The sequence below is a fragment of the Dreissena polymorpha genome, chromosome 11 (genome assembly GCF_020536995.1).
Source record: "Dreissena polymorpha isolate Duluth1 chromosome 11, UMN_Dpol_1.0, whole genome shotgun sequence".
NCBI lineage: Eukaryota > Metazoa > Mollusca > Bivalvia > Myida > Dreissenidae > Dreissena > Dreissena polymorpha.
This window is the reverse complement of record NC_068365.1, coordinates 77,241,169-77,259,780: the sequence shown is the minus strand read 5'-3', so window position 1 is coordinate 77,259,780 and position 18,612 is coordinate 77,241,169. Positions and strand designations below refer to the sequence as shown.

Genomic DNA, 18,612 nt, shown 5'->3' with positions numbered 1-18,612 from the left:
ACTACGTAACCTCTGAAAAAGCAGCAACAAAAAGTGGTAGTAGTGAAGTGCATAACATGAAGCAGGTAGCAGCCACAAGATAATTTCACTAATTATTACATTAAACATGTGTTCATCATTAAAATGCTCAAAAACATTTTTCATTTTCATACACAAAGCATACATTTAATACCTTAAGCCCGCCCCCCCCCCCCCCCTTCCATCTTGCCCCTCCTTTCAGCAAGTTTGGTCCTTGCATTAGACTTGCTCTTTGTTAGAGTTGTGGTTTAACAAATTACGCAATGTATACACCAACTAATTGCTTTCATGTTTGCACCAATTTCCTGTATAAATTGCCATTTCACAACTTAACAGTCTGCTTTGCATTTTGATTGCTATCCATGAGAGCAAAACTTATCGTCAATCCATAAATGAGCCGCTTTCTGCAAAAACTGGGCATAATGCATGTGCGTAAAGTGTCATCCCAGATTAGCCTGTGCAGTCCGCACAGGCTAATCAGGGACAAAACTTTCGGCTTTTACAAGATTTTTCGGTAAAAAGGGACTTCCTGTAAACGAAAAATACCATAAAATCACAAAGTGTTGTCCCTGATTAGCCTGTGCAGACTGCACAGGCTAATCTGAGATGACACTTTACGCACATGCATTATGCCCAGTTTTCTCATAACGCGACTCAAATGAGCACAGCTACATGTATGCAGAGGGAGAGATCAGCAGACAAACTAAAACTGTCAGTTGCCTGTATTTAAAATATTTGTTATCCCATTTCTAATACAATTGTTTTGTTGTTTTTTTACAATATTACAATTAAACAACAAAATACATGTACTATAAAATCCTTGTAATAGCTGTGAAATCTAACTAGAGCTTTGTCACAGATGTGACGAATACCCCCACATGCCGCATTGACACAGAGTATTTTGCATGTTGTCTTCATAAAAAACAGCGGACACCTGATGATGCTCAATGTTTAAAACGCACCAAGTGACCCCGTGACCTAGTTTTTAACCCGGCATGACCCATTTTCGAACTTGACCTAGACATCATCTAGATACAACATCTGACCAAGTTTGGTGAAGTTCGGATGAAAACAACTTGAATTAGAGGCCGGACACTTAATACGGACCGACCGACCGACAGTCAGACAGACAAGTTCACTCCTACATGTATATACCCCCCCAAAATTCATTTGTGGGGGTATAATTATTATTTCCAATAAGATAATGAAAACAATAACTAAAGTGCCTTGAGTTATAACTTCAGTATTTTAAATTAAAAAAACGGTTTTGTGTTGATACAATGAAAATTTACAAATGATCACGTACTGCTAAATAAGAAAAAGAAGTTACCCTTTCCTTTATTTGCAATACACAATTTTTCAAAAATGAACCAGTAAACCTGCTTTAACCTTGTTAAGATGTTAAATGCTATGTCAAAACATACATTGCATAAACATACAATAATTTCATCTTGATAAGATAATCCTCAATATGTTGACACAACTGGTCAATTTTTTATATAAATCACATATAAATGATAAACATATAACACAGCCAAGTCTTGATATATTATTAATTGCATGCCATTTTGTCGATACCAGCTATTGATCAGACATTGTTTTCAAGGCCCATTGATTAAATAAATACCACCGTTTCCCTGTTTGTTACATAATTAATCAGGAAATATTCAGATGATTGGATTATGCTACCAGGACAAAATTCAGACCATGACTCAGCCTTTGTATGCTATCAGATATAGATGATGGTTTGGGACAGTTTTAGAAATAATTTCTGATCTGATATCACATACATGTACATGTATTCCAGTTCAGAAATGAAATTTTGTATTTATTGCAATACCTAACCTTTTCCTTTTTTTAAAGCGCAGGGGCCAAGACTCACATTCAACTATGGATTTGATTTATTGTACTTATCATGTGCCTTTTATTTACGTATTCCAGGCTTCAGAGCTAAAATAAACTCGAACAAGAGGGCCTTAAAGGCCCAAAGTCGCTCACCTGAGATTCAAAGGAACTGACCTGTTCTGTGCAGCCCAAGATGTCATAAGAACAGAATGTTCTTACCAACTTTCATGATTAGTGATCATTCAACACCCTGGCAGCCACGTTCTTCAACAGACCAGAACCATTTTCATACAAATCCAAGATATCATTAAAACAAATATTCTGACAAAGTTTCATGAAGATTCATGTAGCTCTAGAGTGTTCACAAGATTTTACTATAGCCATATATACATGTAGCCATATAAGGAAAAATGCCCCGCCCCTAGGTAGCCATGTTTTTCAAGCAAACGTAATCATTTTCGAACTCATCCAAGATATCATTTAGACCAATCTTCTGACCAAATTTCATGACGATTGGACAATAAATGTGGCCTCTTGAGTGTTAACAATGTTTTACTAAAGCCATATATAGGCAGGAAAACTGCACCGCCCCCCTGGTGGCCATGTTTTTAAAGCAACCAAAACCATTTTGGAACTCATCCAAGATATTATTTGGACAAATCTTTTGACCAAGTTTCATGAAGATCGGAAAATAAATGTGCCTTCTAGAGTGTTAACAAGGTTTTACTATGGCCATATAAGGAACAAGAAATATCTTTAAAAAAGATATACGGCGTTGATTGTGGTCGATGTTTATGAACGATCAAAAGTTATCTCTATGAGATAAAAAGTAGCGGATGCCTTTTTTCTGCGCAGTTGTTAGCTACATCATAAGCAAATCAATTACGGGGTGTTGCGCCAGATTTCGTGGCTTATTTTGCTTTATGTGATATTATTACTCAGATATCTATATTTACAGAATAGAAAAACACAAGAAACATGAAAATAAACGAGTGCATATAGGTCAGCCGGCAATACTTGAATCTTATTTAATTGCATAATTATAGTATAGCGAATTATTGTGGTCATGCTTAATAAACTGGTCTAAATGGATAAATATTTCTAATTAATTTTATCAAAATTGGTCCTTATCATGCAAATTTTGAAACCATATTAAAAATCGATGATTGACATACCACAATAATATCGCCGAATATCTTTATTTAGTATCTTTCTGATCAAAACAGACTTCAAGTGCACAAAGTTTACGAGACGGCTTTTTATAAAGATTTCTGCAACTGACCGCAAACTGACCTTGATACCTTGCGGATTGGAATGCAATGCATTACAGTCACTACGTTATTGTCAGTAAGACACAATGATCGCAACCCCTTTTGCGAACTCCGGTGATGAACTGTATATAAACTCTGACTTTCACAAAATGACCGCGTATTGACCCGAAACCTCGCGTGTTGAAATGCAATGCAAGTAAGTACTAAATATGACAACATAGCCTTTAGTTAAACGCTTTTGCGCTGGTAATTCTCTGAAAATAAAAGGTGAACGCACAAACTGTATTTATGTCGAAAATTGATTGTAAAACTGTTCTATCTATTGGGCCTTTTCATTAGAGATAAAATTGTTTCATGCAGTAAAACAGTGTTACAAAGACGCGGATATGTTTCCAATGTTCTGGTGTTATACCCAAATCTGCCAATGGAATAAATGAAGTGTATTCATTCGTACCTAGCCGCGGGAAATTTTATTTGAGTATTATTGGACACTTACAAAGGTCAAGTCAGGGTGAAAAGCTGGCTTATTCAGCTTACGCCGAAAAATGCCCTGCCCCTTGATAGCAATGTTTTTCAAGCAAACGCAACCATTTTCGAACTCTAACACCCAAGATATCATTGAGACCAATCTTCTGACCAAATTTCATGAAGATTGGACACTAAATTAGGCCTCTAGAGTGTTAACAAGGTTTTACTTAAGCCATATACAGCCATATAAGGAAAACTGCTCCACCCCCCTGGTGGCCATGTTTTTAAAGCAACCAAAACAATTTTGGAACTCATCCAAGATATCATTGGGACAAATCTTTGGACCAAGTTTCATGAAGATCGGAAAATAAATGTGGCCTCTAGAGTGTTAACAAGGTTTAACTATAGCCATATAAGGAAAAATGCCCCGCCCCCTGGCGGCCATATTTTTCAACCAACCGGCATCATTTTTGAGCTCGTAAAAAGATATTGTTGGGATGAATCTTCTGACCAAGTTTAATGAAGATCGGACAATTAATGTGGCCCCTATAGTGTTAACAAGATTTTACTATAGCCATATAAGGAAAAATGCCCTGCCCCTTGGCAGCCATGTTTTTCAAGTAAACGCAACCATTTTCAAACTCATCCAAGATATCATTGGTCCGCTCCCTGGTGGCTATGTTTTTAAAGCAACCGAAACCATTTTCAAACTCATCCAAGATATCATTGGGACAAATCTTCTGACCAAGTTTCATGAAGATCAGAAAATAAATGTGGCCTCTAGAGTGTTAACAAGGTTTTACTTCAGCCTACTAGGAAAAATGCCCTGCCCCCTTGGCCATGTTTTTCAACCAAGCGGCAATGTTTTTAAACTTGTCCAAGATATTATTGGGATGAATCTTCAGACCAGATTTCATGAAGATCGGACAATAAATGTGGCCTCTAGATCGAGTGTTAACAAGATTTTACTATAGCCATATATAGCCATGTAAGGAAAAATGCCCCGCCCCTTGGCAGCCATGTTTTTCAAGCAAACGTAACCATTTTTCGAACTCATCCAAGATATTATTGAGACCAATCTTCTGACCAAGTTTCATGAAGATCGGAAAATAAATGTGGCCTCTAAAGTGTTAACAAGGCAAATGTTGACGCCGCATGAAGCACAACGCACGACGGACAAAAGGCGATCACAAAAGCTCACCATGAGCACATTGTGCTCAGGTGAGCTAAAAAATTATTTTCAAAATCAGGGTCCAGGGTAGAAAGAGCCATACCAGAAGGATATTTGAGTATTTAATACGCCTTAACTTTCTGCAAATGTCATTTAGAAATTTTCAGTAGGGGGTACTAGTGACATTACAATGTACGACAAGAGAGCCAAAGGCCTTAAGACACTCACCTTAGACCCAAGGAACTCAAATATTCCAAGCAGGAAGTGTTCACCATGTTTCACATTTGTCTTACAAATAACATGTAAATGGAAAACTTCCCTAACACCCGGTAGCCATGTTTGTGAGCACACCACAATAATTGTCAATTATACATGTATATGGTTTCTTTTTTTTGGTATGTACCGAGCAAGTTTCACAAAGAGTGGGTAAATAAAGTAATGTCTATTGTCTTCACATGGATAAACTATAGCCATATAATTAAAACTTCCCACCTCATTGTGGCCATGATTTTAAATTGGACAGGAACAATACCTCAATCACTAGAGAAAAAGACAATTTTCAGAGCAAATTTCATGAAGATTGGGCAAACAGATGTGGTTTCTTGAGTGTCCTCAAGATTTATCTTCAACTTGACCTAGTCAACAACACATGTAGGTTTTGAATAATCGTGGCCAAGTTTTGAATTTGGCAGTGACATCATCTGGACATATAAACTGTCCAAGTTTCAAGAAGATTGGGAAATAAATGTGGCAAATGTGTGCTTAAAACCTTTTCTTTAACTTGACCTAGTGACCTTATTTGTTGACCCCACATGAAATAGTTTCAAACTCCAACAAGGCATTATTTTCTAACCAAGTTAAATGAAGATTGGGCGATAGATGTGGCATCTAGAGTGTTAACAAGTTCTTTTCTTTAAGGTGACCTTGTTGCCTAGTTTTTTACCTCACATGACCCAGTTTTGAACCCTTCCTTTGGACAGCAATTGGACAAATGTTATGACTGCGAATAATAAAGATTGGGCAATACATTTGGCCTCTTGAGTGTTCACAGGGTTAATAATGACAACAAACTATGGATGACAAACAACTGACAAAAGGTTTTGTCAAAAGATAACCATTAGCACATTGTGCTCAGATGAGCTAAAACATCTATAATGTAGTGTTGTACAAAAATGTTCTTTTTATTGGCTAAATTTTAGTAGCCTGTAATGTTGTTTTTGTTATGGTTTTAGTTATTTGTGGATTTAAACAAGAGCACCGCCTTGCGGGTGCAGACCGCTCATCTATTTTCTTTTTAAAGGTGAAGGGACTCTCATTTTCAATCACAAAGGAGGGAGGGGTGGAGTGAAGAGCGGTGCATTGTGTGGGGGTGTGGACATTTATTACATTTTCTTCTAAAAATGCGAAAAAAAGGAAAAAAAAATCGGGGGGTGGGGGGGTGGGGGGGGGGGTGGGGGGGGGTGGGGGGGGGATTCTTGGGTGCGATGGTTGGACGGTATATCAAACATAAAATAATAAAAATAAATATTTGTGTTTTTTAACCGTTTCATAAAAAAAAATTGGGGGGGGGGGGGGGGGGTGAGGTGGGGGGTATAGTGTGAAGGTGTGGTGGTAATTTGTGAGATGATCTTAAAAAAAAAAAAAAAAAAAAAATAGGGGGGGGGGATTCGGGTGGGGGGAGGGGGGGTGGGGGGGGGGATTCTTGGGTGCGATGGTTGGACGGTATTTCAAACATAAAATTATCAAAATAAATAGTTTTGTTTTTTAACCGTTTTAAAAAAAAATTGGGGAGGGGGTGGGGTGGGGGGGGGGGGGGTTATAGTGTGAGGGTGTGGTGGTCATTTGTGAGATGATCTTAAAAAAAAAAAAAAAAAAAAAAAAAAAAAATAGGGGGGGGGGGGTGGGGGGGCACGGGCGATGGTTTGGGTGGAGTCTATTGTGGTATGTCAGGTAAGAGTAGTTTTGTCAAAGTATCAATCAAATCTAATCATAAATAAAGAAGTTATGGCAATTTTAGAGAAATTGAATAATTTGACCTTGAGAGTCAAGGTCATTCAAAGGTCAAGGTAAAATTCAACTTGCCAGGTACAGTAACCTCATGATAGCATGAAAGTATTTGAAGTTTGAAAGCAATAGCCTTGATACTTAAGAAATAAAGTGGATCGAAACACAAAATTTAACCATATATTCAAAGTTACTAAGTCAAAAAGGGCCATAATTCCGTAAAAATGATATCCAGAGTTATGCAACTTGTCCTTTTACTGTACCCTTATGATAGTTTGCGAGTGTTCCAAGTATGAAAGCAATATCTATGATACTTTAGGGGTAAAGTGGACCAAAACACAAAACTTAACCAAACTTTCAATTTTCTAATTATAAAGGGCCCATAATTCCGTCCAAATGCCAGTCAGAGTAACATAACTTTGCCTGCACAGTCCCCTTACGGTAGTTAGTAAGTGTTGCAAGTATGAAATCAATAGCTTTGATACTTAAGGAATAAAATGGACCTTAACACAAAACTTAACCAAAATTTTCAATTTTCTAAGTATAAAAAGGGCACATAATTCTGTCAAAATGCACGCCAGAGTTATCTAACTTTGCCTGCCCAGTCCCCTCATGATAGTAAGTAAGTGTACCATGTTTGAATGCAATAGCATTGATACTTTCTGAAAAAAGTGGACCTAAACGCAAAACTTAACCAAAATTTTCAATTTTCTAAGTATAAAAAGGGCATATAATTCAGTCAAAATGCACGCCAGAGTTATCTAACTTTGCCTGCCCAGTCCCCTCATGATAGTAAGTAAGTGTACCAAGTTTGAATGCAATAGCATTGATACTTTCTGAGAAAAGTGGACCTAAACGCAAAACTTAACCGGACGCCGACGCCGACGCCAAGGTGATGACAATAGCTCATAATTTTTTTTCAAAAAATAGATGAGCTAAAAAGGTCATGTATTATTGGTGTGCAAATTTGAGCAATTTACAACACTTGGATGTTATAACCTACCCAAATAATAATTAAATTGGATAGAAAAAAACAACATAAGTTAAAAACATTACTTAAGTTAAATAATATATATAAATCATATAACATATCATATTATGTAAGTTGTTATGCAACCATTTATGACATATTTTAATTTCAAAACTTCCAAATACTGAGATTATATAACATACAATACAAAGCCCCATGCCATGCAGTCATAGGCCAGCAAGTTCAATATGCCTCCAGTATACAAAAGTTAATTAAATTTATGAATTGAATTTTCCTACCTGACAATAGTTATAATTCCACACAGTCTGTAGTCTGCAGGTATCCACATCTTCATGAATGGTTCATATCTGCCATTATGTTAGGTCCCCGTGGTAACACGGAATTACTCAAGGCCATTAGGAAAAGCTACCTGGAAATAACAGAGGAAAGTGGAGTCAGAATTAATTGAATTTACATATGAAATCTATTAAATATAGTGTACCAATGCTAAAGCAGACATGAAGGTAAGCTCGTATGATTTACAGTAAAAAGTTGTGTATAAGGTGCACTTTTTTACCCCAAAATTTCATTTTAAAAACTTGATGCGCGTTATGCACAACTACAGCCATGCCAAGACATTGTTTTGCCTGTCAGTTACCCAGTTGCGGTAATTCGCATCATTCTGTTCCCTGGTGTTTTAACTGTAACTATGTTAATAATAGTGTTATATTTAGGATCTGAATAAGATGGACAAACATTATAAAGTTAACATAAATATTTTCTATCTTTTTCAGGTACGTACAGAGCATTGAAATAAATAAATTTGAAGAAGAGAATGAAAAACAAGGAAGCCATTTTTATTTAAATGTTATTGTTTTCCCACAGTATTATTCCCTATTGTACTAGGGTTACAAAATTTATTTGGGGGCACTTGTCCATTTACAATAGTATGTCGGCAAGGTCTTTCCCGATATATTTATGATTATTTTTCTTGCTTTTCAAACATGTTAAAAAAATTGATGTTGTGTTTGTTTACACGTTTTCATATGTCTTGTCAAGATTGAGGATGTGATTATCGAGCAATTTGCGTCACCTATCAAATTTTGTGTAGCTGGGCTATAATCAAAACATGCGAACCGGCAAACGGCTTCACACCTTCATTGTTTGTTTATCGCCGGTAATGTCGTAATGGTGTTGAGAAGTTTGAGTCGTTAAAGTCTCCTGTCAGTTATAGACACTCGAAAAGAACGCATGATATCGGCAATGTAAATAAAACGGGCGGTTGTGAATAAGTCATGCATGAATAACCACGTGACAATACCAATCGATAATGTCAGTTTCTTATTTATAACTAATCCATCCGTTATGTGTACTCCTCCACGATAAAATCGTGGACAGTTACTTTGGAGACATATGATGAAAACCTTGATGGTATCCTCGTGGAAAGTGTGCATTTCATGCATAATTTTTTGCTTCAAAAACTTTTTCCCCCGATTTTTTAGCTTAAAAAAGTAGATGCACGTTATACATAAATGCGCGTTATACACAACGTTTTACGGTATCCAGGTTTAGATCTTATTAGCATTTATTATGTTAATTAACCCAGATACATATTTTGACACATTTGTAGTCCCTTAGAAAGATACATTTAATTAAAGGGGCCATCCAACAGATAAAGCGTCGTTTCGACGCGATTCGATATTTTGGGAAACTACCAGGATTGCTTGTATAGCTAAACAATACATCTGCTTAGAATGAGAGCGTGGATGGTCGAGTGGTCTAGGCGGGAGGTTTTTTACTCCAGGAATTCAGGGGTCAGTGGTTCGAATCCTGTTGAGGGTTACTTTTTTTCATTTTTTTTAAATTGTATTCTTGTTTTTTTAATGGAGATTTATAGTTCAAATGTTTAAATTGATCAATATAAAGCATTTAAAGCATTTAATGACAAGCTTCAATACATGCCAAAATCTGTTGGACGGCCCCTTTAAAACCCTTTTCCACTCAGAAGCAAAGTGAAAATGGTTATGTGCAAACAGCATAAAACTAGAACAGCCTGAGAGGAACTTGCAGTCTGTTCAGGTTTTATGCTGCTTGCTGCTCATCAGTATCTAAGGGCATGAAATAAGAACTTTAAAACTTCAATCTAGTAAGAAAGGTCTTTAATTAAATTTAACTTTCTAAGGGACTACAAGAACGTCAAAATACGTATCTAAGTGGTAAAGGCCGGTTATATACCTTTCTTACTAAATTCAAGTTTTAAAGGCCTCATTTCCAACCCTAAGTTACAGATAAGCAGCAAACAGCATAAAACCTGAACAGAGTGCGAGTTACTCGCAGGCTGTTCTGGTTTTATGCTGGTTGCAAAAGCCAATTTCGCTATGCTTTTTTGGGGGGAAAGCGTTAACTCTTTTAGTGCTGGAACCGAATTTTGAAGGCCTTTGCAAACAGTTTGAATCAAGTCGAGACGCCACAGAACGTGACGTCTCATCAGGATCCAAACTGTTTGCTATTCTGATAGTATTCTTTGAAAAATAATTTTTGAAAATGCTAATTTTAGAAATTCTGCAGAAGACATTTTAGCAGACGACAAATTTCCCAGCATGCAAAGGGTTAAGGGAAAGATCTAGGATCACAAAAGGTACAGGGTGGTGCCCAAATGGACGAGGGTGGAATATGAAACTTAGGAAGTGACTTTATCCAATAATTTAATAAATTTAAGAATTTATTTGTCTTACACTTTGTAAACAAATTTTTCAAGCAATTTCTTTTGATTTTCCATTTAATATTTGCCTTATTCTTTAAATTTCAACACAAATTTATGTTTCTGTAATGACCAACCTATACAGGAAGGAGGAGTTACCAAAACAGGGAATGGTTCAGCACTATGCTATAACATTCTAGATCTTTTTCTATAATGTTTAGAGCTGTTTTTGTTTTACAAAGAAATGTATTTCGAAAACTCTTTTCAGAAAAAAATAGAGCAGTGCTCCAGCAAGGTCCAGTTTTTTCACCATTTAAGGATTGAGGATAGGGAAACATTGTGTTGTTTTGACTAAAATTGGGAAATAGTGTGATTTTTATGTTAACAAAAATTTATAATACAAGTGTTTGTAACAAACAAAAATGTATAATACAAGTGTTTGTAACATTATATTTGCTAAGGTTCAATAAATACAGCTGGATAGACAAAATTAAGTTTTCACTTATTTAAAAATAAATTTTGGGAGAAAACCTTTAATTGGTTAATTTAGCAGTGTTTTTTCTCCACTTTGGGAATGGGGCCGGGTCCCTCTGGATTTAGAAAATTTGCGGCGTTTTGACTAATATTAGGTAATTAGTGTTGTTGTTTTGCTAAAAAAATGCTTCAAAAGTGAGAAAACAAGTGCTTTCAGAATTATATTTACTAAGGTTGAACTTATATGGATGGGAGTTGAACAAAATATTGAGATCTAAAAAAAAATAATTTGAGATTGGATATGGGGAAGAATTTCGGCCAAAAAATTGACAAAAACAACACTGTGGGCCTTAATGGAAGGGCGCATAAACATGCTGCCCAAACGTCTCAATCCACCCACCATGCTCAAGAGATTCTGCTGGTTCAAAAAAAGTTGTCACCACTTATCAAGCCTGCAACTTTCAAAAATTGTTTGCCATTTTATTTTTTTGACTCAAATCAGACTGCACATAACTGCATTTGCCTAATTTATAAGAATAAACTGCATCCATACCTTGCATTACAGTCCTTAACTGTGAAAACATACATTTAATAACTCTTAAATTCATCAACGTTTTGAATAATATTAAATGTTGTCAAAATTGTTCTTTTTTTGTGTCCTGACACAAATGTAAAACAACACAAAATTAACAGTTAACTTGCAGGTTTTCTTTCAATTAACATGCTTTTGCTGATGTAACCAAACGTCAGCATCCATCGATTCAATAGATTTTGAAGAGCAGGAGTTCAATCACCCCCATAATACAGTACACAGCCAACACAGAACAAACATATTTCGCGATCCGGGGAGTCAAGGCGCAACGAGTCCATTCTGTGTCTGCCGTTGAAGCCGCTTCAGTATGCAGATTCAGTTTCACAACACTCTTGTCTGCATTAATAAGCTTATTAGAGATCTGATAGTCTGTTAATAAAGAACACTGTATAATAATGCCCTCAGGGCATGTTTGCACTGCACTATCATTACTATGCTTCAGTAAGTGACTGACAGCTAAAAAGAGCTGCTTAAATTGTCAATAATGTACATAGTACTCAGGCAAAACATTCGCTTTTAAAAACGCACATATTAAAAAAAAACTTTTCCTATTTTTACGATTTTGAAATCATTGGCAATATAAAACATACATGTAGGAAACCTGAATGCCCTTTTTCTATCTGATCACAATCACATTATTAGAATGCAAATTTAAATTTGAAGTTTCCAACTTTCAATACATTAACTTAATTTGTTCAGAGATACTAGTTTTATTAACTAGAAAAACGATGTTTTGAATGAAAATACATGTCATATGTCTAAACCTAAGCTGTAATTCTGTGACCTGCTAAGAAATTTCACAGCAAGTAAATTTGAGATTTAGAGCAAATATTGATATGATATAAACATTATTCACTTTTATGCCAATATTGCTTGTAAGTGAGGGGCTTTTTAACAATTAAATAACAAGAGGTGTGTTTGTCAGAAACACAATACCCCCTTCTGCGCCACTTTGATTAAAAAAAAAATTGTTTTATCATTTGGCAGGTCCAAATATAGAGAATACTATGTTAGTGTGATTGTGTACATAAATTAATCCCACGAGTGAAGAAAGGCTTACATGGCGAGGCTTGCCTATTTATCCTACAAAATATTTTTTATTATCCCCACGCTTTTTGAAAAGCGTGGGGATATTGTGGTTATCTCCGCCCTCCGTCCGTCTGTCCGTCCTGGCCACTATCTCCTCCTACACTATAAGCACTAGAACCTTGAAACTTACACACATGGTAGCTATGAGCATAGGTGCGACTCAGCACTATTGGGAATTTTGATCTGACCCCTATGTCAAAAGTTATGGGGGTTTGGGTGGGGCCGGGTCAGAGATTTTCCCTTATTTTTATGCCCCCGGTATGGTGCATTGGCCATAACTTTTGCAATACTGAAGATAGCAACTTGATATTTGGCATGCATGTGTATCTCATGGAGCTGCACATTTTGAGTGGCTAAAGGAATTAAGGTCAAGGTCATCCTTCAAGGTCAAAGGTCAAAAAAACAAATCCAAGGGAAGTAATAAGCTTTAAAGGGAGGTAAGTAAATAACCTGCCAAATGATATAAAAAAATAAATAAATCAAAGCGGTGCATGGAGTTACACAGTAGTGGCGCAGAGATGTATTTAGTATTCAATTGTTTGTGTTAACTCATCTGTGAAATGGTTTAGCTCATCCATCTAATGTTTATACAAGGGATTATAAAATATTGGCGCAAAGGGACACCTGTATATGAGAGAAGAGATAGAATGCAGTCAAGCATAAAAAGCATGAGAAACTCATGGAATAGAGCCTCAAGAATCTATAACAGGGCTGAAACTTTCACTTTGTTCAATTACAATTTTAGACTCATTACTGAAAATCTGTCAAAATGTTCAAGTGGGAAAAATGTGAGAAACAATTTTAAGCAAGATGGACTTTGAACAGGCACGTCAAAGACAGACATGAAATTCAACATATTCATTGTTGTGTACAAGATTGCGATAGAAAATTTCTGAGACACTACTATTTAGTCAACCATTTAACCTCAAAACATAACTTTTCCAAAACAGAAGCAAGAAGATTGGCTATAAAAGAGCATGTTGAGCCATCTCATAAGTCATTCCAATTAGGATGACATGTACATAATTGAATACAATGAAGTTATTTCATTATTAGATTTGTTAGGAGAGCAGGATGAGAAGGAGAAATTAGGGTATAGATTTTCACTCATTTTTTAAGTTATTTTACATTAACTTCTTCATTTCTACACCAAATCACTTCAAATTTATACTGAACATCTCTTATGACAATACGGTCAATCTCAACTATGCATGGCCCCATTACCAACCCTGGGGCGCCCCTGAGTCAAACATGTGGCGTGGGGATACGCGTCGGCCTCTGCCGCGCCATTTCTAGTTTAATTTATTCCTGATGCAATCAAAATAGTAGTCTTTAATTGATAAAATAAAAGCAAATACATAAAATTTACTGAATCTAACATTGCGTAGTAACATTAATTGTGATAATTCCTGTTTACAAAATTCGAAATAGTCTGTAAGAATTCCACGCAAAAGAAGAGTAATGAGACAAAATATGGCTATATGCCTCGATTAAGATTTAATAAGCGTTCCAAATGTTACACACTCAAGTAGAACACAGACGGTTGTGTTCAAACTACTAGTCTTGTTTAACCACTGTACCAAAAAACAAACATGGCTGCCATTTTGAAATTTACCAATGTTTAGACGCCTACGTGAAGCATGATTCAGCATTTATCCCTGCCGATATTGTTAATTTTATATCCCAACACTTTTATTCACATTCATAATATTATAATAATATATCATAAACACACACTAACTCGTTAAACGACTGCGTACCCAATGACCTGAATGATGCAATCAGGGGTGGAAGGCCAAATAAGTATAGTCCCTATGTACATGGTCTAAAAATATCTGTGGGATAAACCTTATCTAACAAGATGCGTTTGTGAAACACAATGTCCCCCTATATGATGTTTGACCTTGCAGGATGACCTTGACCTTGACCCTTCACCACTCAAAATGTGCAGCTCCATGAGATACACATGCATTTCAAATATAAAATTGCTAGCTTCAATATTGCAGAAGTGACATTACATGAGCAATTTTGACCCATATATTTGACCTTGAAGGATGACCTCGACCTTGACCTTTCACCACTCAAAATGTGTAGCTTGACATGAGATACACATGCTTGCCAAATATCAAGTGGCTATCTTCAATATTGCAAAAGTATTCATAAAATAAGCGATTTGGGCCCCATATATTTGACCTCTGACCTTGGAGGATGATCTTGACCTTTCACCACTCAAAATGTGCAGCTCCATGAGATACACATGCATGCCCAATATCAAGTTGCTATCTTCAAGATTGCAAAAGTATTCATAAAATAAGCGATTCGGGCCACATATATTTGACCTCTGACCTTGAAGGATGACCTTGACCTTTCACCACTCAAAATGTGCAGCTCCATGAGATACACATGCATGCCAAATATCAAGTTGCTATCTTCAATATTGCAAAAGTATTCATAAAATGGACGATTTTGGCCACATATATTTGACCTCTGACCTTGAAGGATGACCTTGACCTTGACCTTTCACCACTCAAAATGTGCAGCTCCATGAGATACACATGCATGCCAAATATCAAGTTGCTATATTCAATATAGCAAAAGTTATTGCAAAATGTTAAAGTTGGCGCAAACCAACCAACCAACAGACCAACCAACAGACCAACAGACAGGGCAAAAACAATACAATCCAACCCCTCTTAAGCAGCCAGTCAAGGGAAACAGCCAAATTGGCTGCTTAAGCGGGGTGGCCTTTTAAGAGGGGGTTGGGTCATAGGGAGTCTAGAGTTGATGAGTGCATGGCCAACTGTTCAATTTTTGTATAAACAAAATGGTAAATATGTGTACATGTACTAAACAATGTATAGACTTAAAATGATTTTATTTCCTCCTTTCTAAAGTCAGCTATAAAACAACATTTCCATTCAAAAAAAATATTCTATTCATCTTTCTTATTATCATCATCAATATCATCCTCATCAGAATCAAGTCAATGAAAAAGAATCATTCTCATGATTTGTTGTTTACAGAATGCGCGTTGTATGGCCCCAATCTGCTTAAGATGGGAACAGTTGTGAATCAGTAATGCGTGAATAACTCCCGTGTCACTATCAATCAATCGACAATTTAATTGGTTTATTGCAGTTTAATGTCTTTGTAATACCTACCGCACAAATTGGTCCTGACAGTGATCTCCCCCACGATAAAATCGTGGCCAGTTACTTAAAAGACTGATAATAGCAACCAGGTGTAATCCTACTGGTAATCGTGCTTTTCATGCATAATATTATAAAAACATTTATTTCGCCGCGTAAATGGTTTTAGTAAAATTAATATTGAAATCATTGTAAATATAAAACAAATATAAATGTTTTGTTAAATTCCCAAATGAGAATCATAATTTGTTATCCGAAACACACTCCCGATTGATTTATGTTAACGAGACATTTACAAATTCTAGCATCAAAAAAGTCCTCATGTATTTCCTTTGTCCCGACAAAAGCGCGCGAAAATTATGCACCAATGTACAATGTCACGTCATACCCATGCGTGCGTGTATTGATTTTTGGATAAAAACTTTGTAGCACAGAGAACATGTAGAGCAGTTGATTTCGGTTAAAAGTTGCGTTCTTCTTTTAAACTTTTAATTTAAGCCGATAATTGTCATAAATGTGTGCTTGAAATAGTATGATTCAACAGCTACAAAAAATAAATTATAAATTAAGAATCTCTTTTCCAGTACTAATAGATTATATTCACATGTGCGGAAACAAAAAGATCAAACGGTCGCATGTTGCTTTTAACCCGATAACCCGAAAATCTGCAGCTAATTAATTGCAATTTGAAAACTGGCTGTCAAAATGTTTATCACACATCACGCTTCAGTACTGCAGAGCCTAAACCGCAGACTGGAAGTACGTATCGATTTTTTCGCCGTTGCGTCGGTGTATTTTTCCAGTGTACATGACTGACTTACTCGCGCGTGACCACTCATATGGGGAGATTAAACATTTGGGATGCAAAATTGCTGGCCGCTGGCCGGAGAAACGGGGTTACCGCTAAAGAGGGATGCATTATATAGTGTTTATCGAAGGTCGTGACACAGACCGGCCGCCTACACGGGGCGACCGGCGATGAGGGGTGACCGGAAGTAGGGGTTGGACTGTATGTCCCTCACTACTATAGTGGGGGACCAACCAACAGACCAACAGACAGGGCAAAAACAATATGTCCCCCACTACTATATTGGGGGACATAAAAATATCTGTGGAGAAAACCATATCTTTTCTTTAAGGGTTGTATTGTGTTCTATAAAATCATTTAGCTGTAGGATAAAATTATCTCCCTTTGAAGCTTATTACTTCCCTTGGATTTGTTTTTCTGACCTTTGACCTTGAAAGATAACCTTGACTTTAACCTTTCACCACTTTAAATGTGCAGCTCCATGAGATACACATGCATGCCAAATATCAAGTTTCTCTCTTAAGTGACATGGAAGTTAAGAGATTTTTTTCGAAACCTAAACGCAAAGTGTGACGGAAAGACAGACAGAAAGACGGTACAATCACTATATGCCCTCCTTCGAGGGCAGGGCCCTCGATTTGCACTTTTCACCGCAGAATATCGGCGGCTTCCCTCATGAAAAAAGTATACTTTTTTCCCCTATTTCAGCTAAAAATTCCCCCTCCAAAAAAAGCAAACTTTTATACCTATGTTGCCAGCTGATATCATGCTATTAACCTTTGATTAAATGTATATTTATTTAAATTACATTAAAATATATATCAATTTTAAGTGTTGAATAGTTGGTGAAAAGATCATCTAAAATTCCCCTTTTTGCCCAAAACAACGCGAAATTCCCCCCTCTAAGGGCCCAGGCCCTAATCCCCCAAAGTGTAGCAAGGGCCCTGGAGGGCATAAAAAAATAAGTCAAGGGTATAAAACGTCGAAAAAATGCTGTCTTGGCGTGGACGTTGCCATCTTTTTTGCCATGTAATTATCCCCTGGTCGTGGTCAATCAATTTTAACAATTGTGGCTAATCAATATGAAGCCATAATTGTGACTTGATCATTGATGATTTAAATGAAAAGGGAACACACACCTTAACCAAATCAAAATCCTCTGCTTTAAACTACAATTTGTCACATTAACAAATTAAGATTGTTGTAACATTAAATTAATCATGAACCAAATGCAACATGAAGTATTGAGGATGGTATTTACACGCAGGATGTTTGGGCAAACCTTACAATAGATTGCCTATTCGTTATTCTGGCTAAATGGCATTTGTCTAAAAACCTAATTTAACAATTCTAACAAAAAATTAAACAAAATGTTCAAACAATTTGAGTTATTAATTTTTATATTCACATAAAGATCCAAGTACCATCAGTCAAGTTTTAGGCAAAGAGCTCGAGTCCTGTAGTAAGTGGTTAATTGACAATAAGCTATCCCTCCATCTAGGCAAAACAGAATGTATTCTTTTTGGTTCGAAACGTAAACTCACCATGGTGGACAATTTTCATATACAATGTAATGATCATGTTATAAAATCTCAGACGTATGTAAAATATCTTGGTTCTATTCTAGATGCTGATTTGTCCGGTACTTCTATTGTAAATAATATCGTCAAGAAGGTTAACTCTAGACTTAAATTTTTATATAGACAACGTGATTTTTTAAATAAAAGTCTTAGAAAAGGCTTATGTAATTCTTATGTAATACAATGTCATTTAGATTATGTATCCTCTTCGTGGTATTGTGGACTCACGAAACAGCTTAAGCACAAGTTACAAATAGTCCAAAATAAAATGGTTCGTTTTATTAACAATTCCCATTGTAGGACATCACTTGTTGTATCGCATTTTGAAGAACTTGGTTTATTGAACGTTGAGCAAAGATGCAAGCAACTTCGGCTTAACCACATCCATAAGATTTTCTACAATAAATGTCCATGCTATATGAAAGACAATTTTGTCAAATGTACAGATGTCCATCAGTATGGGAATAGATCC

General features: G+C 36.3%; 1 protein-coding gene across 2 annotated transcripts in view; it reads right to left on the bottom strand.

The window, feature by feature from the left end:
• The window catches only part of LOC127850204 (serine-rich adhesin for platelets-like), a 58,095-nt gene that overhangs the window by 37,589 nt on the left and 1,894 nt on the right, over nt 1-18,612 (bottom strand). The window contains exon 2 of one of the 2 annotated variants that reach the window (XM_052383058.1): nt 8,047-8,177. The gene's annotated coding sequence lies outside the window, so the exon portion shown is untranslated. Of the gene's footprint in view, nt 1-1,457; nt 1,515-8,046; nt 8,178-18,612 lie in introns of those variants that run through there. The other variant, XM_052383059.1, reaches the window with a different exon arrangement.